The 9,944-nt window shown below is 42.7% G+C and overlaps 1 long non-coding RNA gene across 1 annotated transcript; it reads right to left on the bottom strand.

Annotated features, from left to right (window-relative positions):
* Positions 1-418: 418 nt before the first annotated feature.
* Positions 419-9,932, bottom strand: LOC149230062 (uncharacterized). Its single transcript, XR_016247344.1, has 2 exons — positions 9,421-9,932; positions 419-679 (listed from the first exon to the last, which is right to left on the bottom strand). It is a non-coding gene; the product is annotated as an uncharacterized LOC149230062 (long non-coding RNA).
* Between the last annotated feature and the right edge of the window lie 12 nt (positions 9,933-9,944).

Below are 9,944 nucleotides of genomic sequence, written 5' to 3'. Positions count from 1 at the left end.
AGACCCCTAATAATAACCACCTTCATAGCCCAATAAAATTATCCCAGACAAAAGTAGAACTTTTCAGAAATGTAAGATGATTATGCAATACACAAAATGATGAGTAGGAACACTGCCAGATGGGTAACAGTTCAATGCCAATTCAATCAACCTTCATGCAACCAAGGAAAACCAACTCACCTTTGCAGTATTGAATGCCACATTCTTGCAATGGGATATATGCTGACAGACCATGCAGGCAAGTCATATGTCAAATTATGAATGGTGGCAGTTATATCAGATCTAAACATCCGTGTTTGACAGACAAGCAACACATAGACCTAGTTTTCTTTCGTAAACATGTGCATGTAGCATCATCCAAGCAACGATTTTCAATCATGCAAATTCAGACTCTTTGGTAGTGAGCAATGCCTCATCCTTATAAAATGAACTTCAAACAATATTCCAAGTTGAATGAAATTTTTCTAATGTACACATTTTTGTGTTATGCACCTCTCATGAGGCCAACTTACTAATACAAGCATGACAAATATTGAATATCTCTAGAGAAGGACCTAATGAGAAATCCTCAGGTTTTTTCGCAAGGGAGGGCATTGCTGCTAATCTCAATTGCCACAAGGATCTTCTTTCCAATGTTGTGGCTCTTCTTCCTCATCTCCATTAGCGCCACCGTGCTTTCCTGTACAACAATTGTTAACCAAAATTTATAAGAAAAGGCCATAAATATTAAAAATCTTATACATTCATTTAACCACCATCACATTTATAACAGAAAAAGATGAAAGTTTAAGGATAAGAATTACAGTTACTTACACAGTTCCTCAGTTTTCTGAATAATTGTTCAGGGCGCATTTTTATGTTATTCTCTTTGCAAAATATTGTTTCCTGTGACTCAAGGTGTAGTTTATTTCTTTATTATGGTGGCTGTAATGATGGTTTCTTATCATCTGTAATCTTGAGATTATTGGACATGGTAAATTGATATTGGAATTGGATTTATGTCCATATCTGCAAATTTCTAAGCAATTGAGAGTTTTCGAAAACATAGTAATAGCAGTGTGCAACCCATTGTGAGTGTCTGGAGCATCTTCGAAAGCTGAACATCCAAATGATATAAAACTCAAGTTTGTGAATGTGATTTAAGGGTAAAATGCTGACATGTTTTTGTTGTTTAATGTAGAAGGAATCTTGCCATTTGGGCTCTAGAGCCCAACCTGCTCTCTCGTATTGCAAAACACAGATCATTTAACCAACAAAAAGCATAGATTAACATTTACAAATGCGGTCTCCATTGATCTATTAAAATAATACAGTTAAGGAAGCAGCTGATGTAAGTAAACCACGAGGAAATTTGATATCCAGGCAACAAAAACTTTCAGATGGCAACCAATGACACCATTTCATTTACCTTTCAGAAAGATGAACAGGACCTAAACTTATCCACATTATAAGCCAGCAGCTGTAATCTACAGTAAAGAATGTCGACTGAAAAAACCTGTCCTCCAAAATGAAAATGATAGCACTTCTAAAATCCGAGTAAAGGCCCAAGAGCCATATGTAGACAATATGAAACTAAAATAACTCAACTCAGAATACTTGGCACTCTAACATGCATCACCAAGCATGTGAAGAGCCCAGAATAAAAGAAATAGTTTATTATAAAGAAAACACCTCTACTGTCAAGAACTATCCTCATCTAATATTTTAATTGCAAATATGAATCTGAAATGCATGAGACATAAAATTCCCATAAATTCCAGGGATTTGTGGTGCTGGACGTGTGTTATTTCTTAAGGAAAACCATAGTTTCTGTTTCAAAGCTGCATTGGCAGAAGGTACCAACTACTGGGCAGAGTTAAGTGCATTTTCGATACTGGAAAATTTAACAATTAAGAAAGGTACTGCTCAAATCCAGATACTGGGAGATTCAGAGCTAGTTTTTTTTTTTTTTGACTTTAACGGTTAGATTTTTATTTAAAAGGCGGCAAAACAGCTGCCGCTTGCATTTACATTGGATTGAGTTTCTCAATTTCATTTCTCTCTGAGTTCATGAAGTCCACGATTCCATGATCAATCTTTGATTCAGGGTCGTCTTTTGGAGAAGCAACGCTGTATCTCTGCCGGATGGTTCTTTACCTTGATGTTACCAGCTGATTCTGACAACCTGAGTATGCCTTTCTGGAGCCTTCCTCTAACTCTGTTGCCAGAGGAGCGAATCGGATATGAGCTATTTCCACTTGGGAGTATGAAAATCGTTTTCCATCTCTAGTCTTCATTCTAACCTTCCAACGCCTTGATTTTTGTCAAAGCAATTTCCCCTGGAGCAGAAAGAGCCGTGCGAAATGGGCAGCTGTCCGATTGAATGTACAGAGCCTGACGTCAAAATTTTGCATTGCTGAAACACCACGATCGGCGTTGCTGAAACACCAGTTTCAGCAACTGATAAAATAACTGTGTTGCTGAAACACCAATTCCAGCAAGCAAATTTCTGGGTTTTCTGTGTTAAAATTACTGGTTAATCCGATTATGGGATGATGCAGAGAGAACCTTCCAAATTGGATGATAGGGCTCTTTGGCTTCTGGCAGCTCCAAGGTTGGCTTCAAATCAGCTTGAGCTTTGTCAAAGCAATTTCCCCTGGAGCAGAAAGAGCCGTGCGAAATGGGCAGCTGTCCGATTGAATGTACAAAGCCTGACGTCAAAATTTTGCGTTGCTGAAACACCACGAGCGGCGTTGCTGAAACACCAGTTTCAGCAACTGATAAAATAACTGTGTTGCTGGAACACCATTTCCAGCAAGCAAATTCTGGGTTTTCTGTGTTAGAACAGAATTACTGGTTAATCCGATTATGGGATGATGCAGAGAGAATCTTCCAAATTGACTGATAGGGTTCTTTGGCTTCTGGCAGCTCCAAGGTTGGCTTCAAAATCAGCTTGAGAATTAAGCTGCCTCATAATGTGGTAGAAGGAGATTTTCTGAAACTTAGCCAGCATGGGTCTTATTTTCTTTAGAATTCGGCCTAAATGAATCTGCCACTGATTCGAAGGAGAATTCATTGCTTGAATGATGAGCCGAGAGTCTCCGAAGACCGTCAAAGTTTGAATGTTCCGTTTTAGAGCCAGAGTCAGCCCCTGCCACAAAGCTAGAGCCTCAGCTCTATTATTTGATTCGATTCCCAGACCCCAATGGTACTTGAGTAAAGTAGACCCATCGGGTTTCAGCAGCACTCCACCTCCACCCGCAGCTCCTGGATTGCCTTTAGAGGCCCCGTCGAAGAAAAGACAATGGTCATCTAGTGCCGATCTCCACTTTAGAAATTCCTGTTCTTCCATACGGATTTCCCACTTAGCATGGCAAGTGGTTGGAATAGTAGAGATGGGTTGATTATTTGGAACGATTTCTTTTAGCCACAGCTCCTCCTCATTGTCCAGCTTTACTTCATTCCTTAGGGTTGGCTTAGCTTCCAAAGTCTCTCCCAATAAAGCTTTAATTTTGGATATAACATTGATTACAGTGCAAATTTCTCCTCTGAAGATTCTGTTGTTCCTTTCCAGCCATAATTTCCAACATATGTATTTAGGGGTCCACATCCAAGCAGTCCTAAGGAGGTTTTTATTGTTGGTGCAGATTGGAGGAAGCTTGGCCCACTCGTAGAACAGGGATGGCACACTTCTTGGTAGCTCAATCTTGTCCGCCCTTGAACTCAGGACCCCTTTCCAGACTGCCTTGGCAAAGGGGCACAGCAGCAATAGGTGTTCAGCTGTTTCTTCCTCTGATATACATAATGGACATCTGGAGGGCCCTTCCATTCCCCGTTTTCTCAGATTGTCTCCTGTGAGAATACTATTATGAGCAAGTGTCCAGCAGAAAAAGTCTATTTTAGGGAGAGAAGGAAAGTTCCATATGAATTTCCATTGCGTTGGGTCTGGAGGGACATTCGGGACAGTAATTAAACTTTTGTATCCTTCAGCTACCGAGTAGGAGCCAGTATGGGAGCCCCACCCTCTTTTATCCTTGGCTGTTGCTGATAATGGAGATTTCCCTTGCAGATTGTCTAACAGTAAAGAAGCTTCAGATTGCAAATGGTGTGGTACCTCCCCGAGATTCCAGCTGTCCCATCTTCTTTCAGCATCCTCCGTCCAGTTGGTTATGTCCCATAGAGTTTCCTTGTTGTTGGAATGCAACCATAGCTTAATATTTGCCAGGCCTTTTATACGCTGAAGAGGCTGGTCTCCAAGAATCTGATCATTCCAAATTCTTATTTTTTTCCCATTACCTGGGATCCAATAGAGGTTGAGGCTGAAGTTGTCCAGAGCAGCGATACAAAGTTTGGATATTGGGGAGCCTTTGGAATTTTTTGGAGGAAGATCAAGACATCTCAATCGTTGACCTTGAAAGTATTTCTTCCACAGCACTTTCTTGCTCCAGCTTATTTTTCCTGCCACAATATTCCACAATATTTTTGAGCCAAGAGCGAGATTTTGGGCAGCCGAGTCTCTAATTTGCAGACCTCCTTCTATGAAAGGTTTCTTAATGGTATCCCAATTTACTAAATGAAGCCTTCTTTCGTTGTTTTTTCCCCCTTCCCACAGAAATCTTCTCAGCATACCATCCATTTTACTGAGAAAGGTTTTGGGGGCGAGGAGAATGGAATGCTGAAACAGAGGCATGCTTGTTAAGACAGATTTTATAAGGATAATTTTCCCAGCAGTGTTCAGCCAGGAGGCTCCCCAGGCCTTAATTCTGAGTTTGAGCTTGTCCAAAAGGGGCATCCAATGGGAAACTTTGGGGATGGATCTGAAAATTGGGATCCCAAGATATTTGAAAGAATCCCAGTCTTGACAGATTTTCATTTCAAGAAGCCTAGCTATATCAGCAAGGTTTTTAGCTGAGCAATTCCAGCCATAGATTGTACTTTTTGAGTAGTTAATCTTGCTGCCGGATGCTTCCTTATAGATGTCCAGTTCCTTTTTGAAAGAATTGGCCGAAATAATACTCGCTCCACCTAGTAGCAGAGTATCGTCGGCAAATTGAGCATGGTTTATTTCTTTGACATTTTGCACCATTCTGAGACCTGGCAGAATTTGGATTTGCTGACAGTAGTCGAGCTGGAAACTCAACACTGAGGCTTGAATGGCATAGAGAAGCGGGGACAGCGGACAGCCTTGCCTTAATCCCCTTGAAGCTGTAAAAAATTCAGTTGATCTTCCATTTACCAGCGGAGCAATCCAAGGAGAGGCGATGCAGGCTTTCACCCAATTTGTGAATTTTGTTGAAAAGGCCATTTTTGTCATAACTGCAAACAGAAAGTCATGCCTCACCCTGTCAAAGGCATTAGCCAGATCTAGTTTTATTACCATTCCTTTCTCTTTTCTCTGGACACTTGAATGTACTGCCTCTTGAACCAGTACAATATTATCCAGTATCTTTCTCCCTTTGATGAAGCCTCCTTGGTTCTCCGGTATGATGTCCGGCAATATATTCTTGAGGCGCATGGATATTATTTTGGTAATAAGTTTATAGCTAGTATTACACAACGAAATGGGGCGGAATCTACTGAACTCAGAAGCTCCTTTTTCTTTCGGAAGCAAAGCCAGGAAGGCTGAATTGGTGCTGCCTCCTATCTTAGTACAAAATTGGGATTTCCTTACCATTCTCAGAAGGTCTTTGTTGATAATTGACCAGCAAGACTGAAAGAACCTGGCAGTGAACCCATCAGGCCCTGGCGCTTTATCCGGGTCCATGCAATCCAAAGCTTTCTTGAGCTCATCCATGCTAATCGGGGCAGTCAGCATATTATTGACGGGTTCTTGCACACAGAAGGGGATCAGATTGTACGGATATGCTTGGGGATCTATAGGCTGGTAATCAGGAGCTAAATAGAGGTCTTTAAAAAAGGAGAATGCTGCTCTCTTTATGCCCTCAAAATCATTAACCACTGTATCTTGGTATCGGATTTCTGAAACATTTTTGTATTGCTTTCGGGCTTCGGCATGTTTGTGGAAGAAACTAGTATTTTTGTCGCCGGCTTGTAACCATAAGTTTCTAGATTTCTGTCTCCAATACTCCTCTTCGTCCCTACTGGCTTTATGAAAGGCTTTTTGTAACTCAACTTCTTTTTGGAGCAGACTTTGGGTAATATCTGAATTCTCCATTGAGGATTGGAGGGCAGCAAGATTTTCTATAGACTCTTTTCGATTGGCAGCAGGAGTTTTCAAAGCTTTTGCCCATTCCTTGAGCTTTCTCTTAAGAGCCCGCAATTTTTCTTCCCACACGAAGAAAGGGGAACCCTGAATTTTCCGGTTCCAGACTTCAGCAACCACCTCATTGAACCCCTCTTGCTGAATCCATAAAGGGCTAAATCTAAATGGAATGGGACCAAGAAATCTATCCACGGAGAGTTCCAGACTTATGGGTTTGTGGTCAGAGGTGCAGTTGGGCAGAATTTTGGATGAGGTCATTAGGCCATTAGTGAGGAAGGAGGTTTGGACAAGGAATCTGTCCAAGCGAGCTGCTATATGGCTGGGACCTAGTCTTTTATTAGACCAAGTATATTTCCCGGCTGAAGGTTTGATGTCCTCCAAATCCCAATCGTTCATGATGTCTTCTACCCATTCTCTGGCAGGGTCCCTTACAGGTGAACCACCTTTTTTCTCTTCAGCAGCTAGAGTAACGTTCAGATCCCCTGCAATAATGATATTTCCTGGATTGTGCAAAACAAGAAAGGACTGGAGCGAGTCCCAGCAAATTTTTTTCTCCGATGGCAAGACTGGAGCATAAAGGTTAAATAAACTTACTTGTTGACCAGAATCTTTGTGAAGGAGTTGAGTGAAAATCCAGTGCTGGCCACTTTCTTCTTGAATCAAGTCGTATTTGGAGCTGTCCCAGAAGGAGGCGATCCCACCAGAGGCACCTCTAGCACTGACAGCTCTTCCAGGGCCTTTGCGCCAGAATGTTTTGCTGGATTGGAGGAGAAGAGAGTCCTCCATCTTTGTCTCCTGGATGAGAAGGATTTCAGGCATATGCAACCTTACAATGTCTTTCAGGGCCTCTTCTTTCAGCCTGCTACCTAATCCTCTGCAATTCCAGGAGACGTATTTCATTATTTACTGGAGAGGGGGGGAGTGGCTCCTTTTGGAGCCTTGTTATTCTTGCGCCCGGATCTGGTATTCATCATTCCCTTGAGGGTTTTCTGGGAACCTTGGAGAACATCCATGTAGGTTTTCTCCTCTCTTTGTTTCTTCTTGGATTTTCGGCCCTTGGATGTTTTGATAGGAGAGATTTGAGAACTGTCTGATTCAGATTCTCTTTCTTCTGATTCTTCTCCTGATTCGGAGGCAAGACTAATGTGTTCGTCATCGCCTGCTTTTCCCCCTTGATCTGCCTTGGTTAGTTGGGGATTTGATTCTTCTTCGGATTCTTTCCTTTCCTTCGGCTGACCTTCAGTTTCTTCATGTTTCTCTGAGGCCTCCCCCTTTTCAGCTGTGGATGGGCCTTCATTTGAGACTGGTTTGGTTTTGTCGTTGGGCTGGGGATTTCCCTTTGATTCTGTCTGCTTCTTCTCGTTTGGCTTTGAGACTACCTTTCCTTTTTTTATTTCCTTCCATCCTTCTTCTTCCTCTTTATCCCCTGATGGTGCTTTAGGGCAGTTTCGTTGAAAATGGCCATGTTCATGGTAGATCCTGCATTTAAATGGGAGTTGCTCGTAGTCTAGCTTCTGGTAGTGATGCCAATCTCCCACTGTCAACTTGATAGCTTCCGGTAGCCCAGCTTCGAGATCCACTTCCACGCATATTCTGGCGCAGGTGTATTGGCCCTTGTTATCAGCTTTGTCGATGAATCTTCCCAGTCCATTTCCTATCTTTTGCAGTGCTTGGTAGCTCCAACAGTGTATTGGAAGATTGGGGAGCCGAACCCAAACAGGGACCTCCTTTGGGACATCGACTGAGGGGTCAAAGTCGGGTGTCCATTTATTCAGAAAGAGACCTTGGTTTCCCATGAAATATGGGCCATTTCTGAACACCAAATCTCGGTCTTCCTTGGTAGTGAATTCAAAGATGAAGTAGCCCCTTCCAATCGGGTAGCTGATTACATTGTTTGGGAGCAGGGGTCTCCAGTTTCTTTGCACCCATTCATCAGTCGATTTGGTTGTTGGCCATCGTCCCATAAACTGCCCTACTAAACCTCTGTCAGCCAGGGCAAGGGCGATTTTGATTGTCTGGTCTTCTGGCAGAGCAATTTCTGGGATTTCTTCTAATTTTTTGATAAACTTCGGAGCTTCAGGCTGCATTCGTTTTTTCCCTCTCTGCGTAAGGATCTTCTTGAAGGCTTCTGCAGGCGAAATCGGAGGGGTGGGAGAGGGCTCCGCACCCCCTGGAGCAGCCATGGCGGCGGCAGCTGGTTGAAAACCTAGCAGAACAAGTCCAAACCTAGCTGGTTGAAAACGCGCGCGCGTTAGGGAATCAAAGCTATTGTTATAACAATAACACAAGTCTTCAGAGCTAGTTATCAACTGGGTAAATGATAAAAAAAACAATATGCAGATTTTGACCCTATCAACAGTAATAGAAAGAATTAAAGAGCTGAATGAAAATTTCCCTGATTTTGACCCTTTTAGCATTAGAAGGGTGCTCCTGCATCTGCCAAACACAACATGAACAGGGTGTTTAAGTGGCAGTTTGGATAATCACACAAATGATGAGACTAACAGAATCTCATTTGTGAGGGTTTGTCCACCAGTGTGAACCCCAGAAGCAGAGCAAATTTTGGTGCACATCCAAAAAGGCTACTTCTGAAGAACTTGACTCAAAGAAATTAAGAATGTCAAATATTTCATGGGTACAAGTATTGTGCACTCCCAAAAATGTAGGGATTCGCAAGAAATTGCCCGACAGATCATTTGGAGCCAGTTACGATTCTAGAAAAGGGAAACGAAAATGTAATAAGAAATGGATACAGAGGGTTTTGAGGTTGCTAAATGCGAAGCCCACTCCCCATGATTACTAATGTTCTAATGTGGTGTCAAGATGAGAATGAGCACGAAAACAAGAATGGAACAAGAAATAGGTCTCTGGCCACGTTTCCAGTAACATAGATTATTACTGCGGCTTGAGCGAGAAAAACCATAAGCAGAAAGACCACAACGATTTAAAATTCGCCAGTGACCAATGTAGACCTCCCAAGTGAAGGTAAGAATGTGGGTGCCTAACGGGCATGGAGTTATGTAAGCCCAAAATCAAATAATTATTTACCCGCGAGCGAAGAATAAGACACCTAGCAGATTTTAGATCTGAGGCTTGCCATAAGTGGAGATGAAAGATCTACCTAAAATATGAAATGTGATATAACACCTGCAAACCTTAACCGCAAAACAAACACAAACTAACAACGAACGAGAACTGGCCTTAGAAAACCCACATACCTTCTTCTGCGATCTTTGCCTTCAACACCTCCATGTCTTTACCACTAAACTGAACCCTCTCGATTCTTTCTCGAGCCCAAGCGTTGGCCTTCTGCTTTTCCTCCTCCGTTAGTTCACATCTCGGATTAGAACCTATTTTCGCATTCTTCCCCCGCGCCTTCTTCTGTTTAACCGCAGAGGCTGGAGCCTTACAGGACTCGACCCCATTCGTAATATCACCGAGAGCAGTTCGAGGTGCAACCCCTGCGCGCCCATTCTTAGCAGAAGAAAATGTCCCACCGAATGCCCCCTTAGTATGATTCTCCGTCTTGCGAGGGGCGATAGGGCTCACCAGTCCAGAACTTCGAGGTTTCGGCTTGTTCGTGATGTAGGCTCAGTCAGTGAGGCGGCATCCATGAATACCTCCGCCCCTGAGGCCGATATGCAGGTAATGGTGTCGTAAAAACCCGCTAAGTCGTTTCCTGAACGAATACGGGAAAAAATGCCCACTCCGCCAGGTGTCAGATGAGAATAAAGCCTGAACG

Source organism: Pinus tabuliformis, chromosome J, assembly GCF_031772625.1.
Source record: "Pinus tabuliformis cultivar Carrire ecotype Pingquan chromosome J, CPIR1, whole genome shotgun sequence".
NCBI classification, from domain to species: Eukaryota; Viridiplantae; Streptophyta; class Pinopsida; order Pinales; family Pinaceae; genus Pinus; species Pinus tabuliformis.
This window is presented reverse-complemented; position numbering and strand designations above follow the sequence as displayed.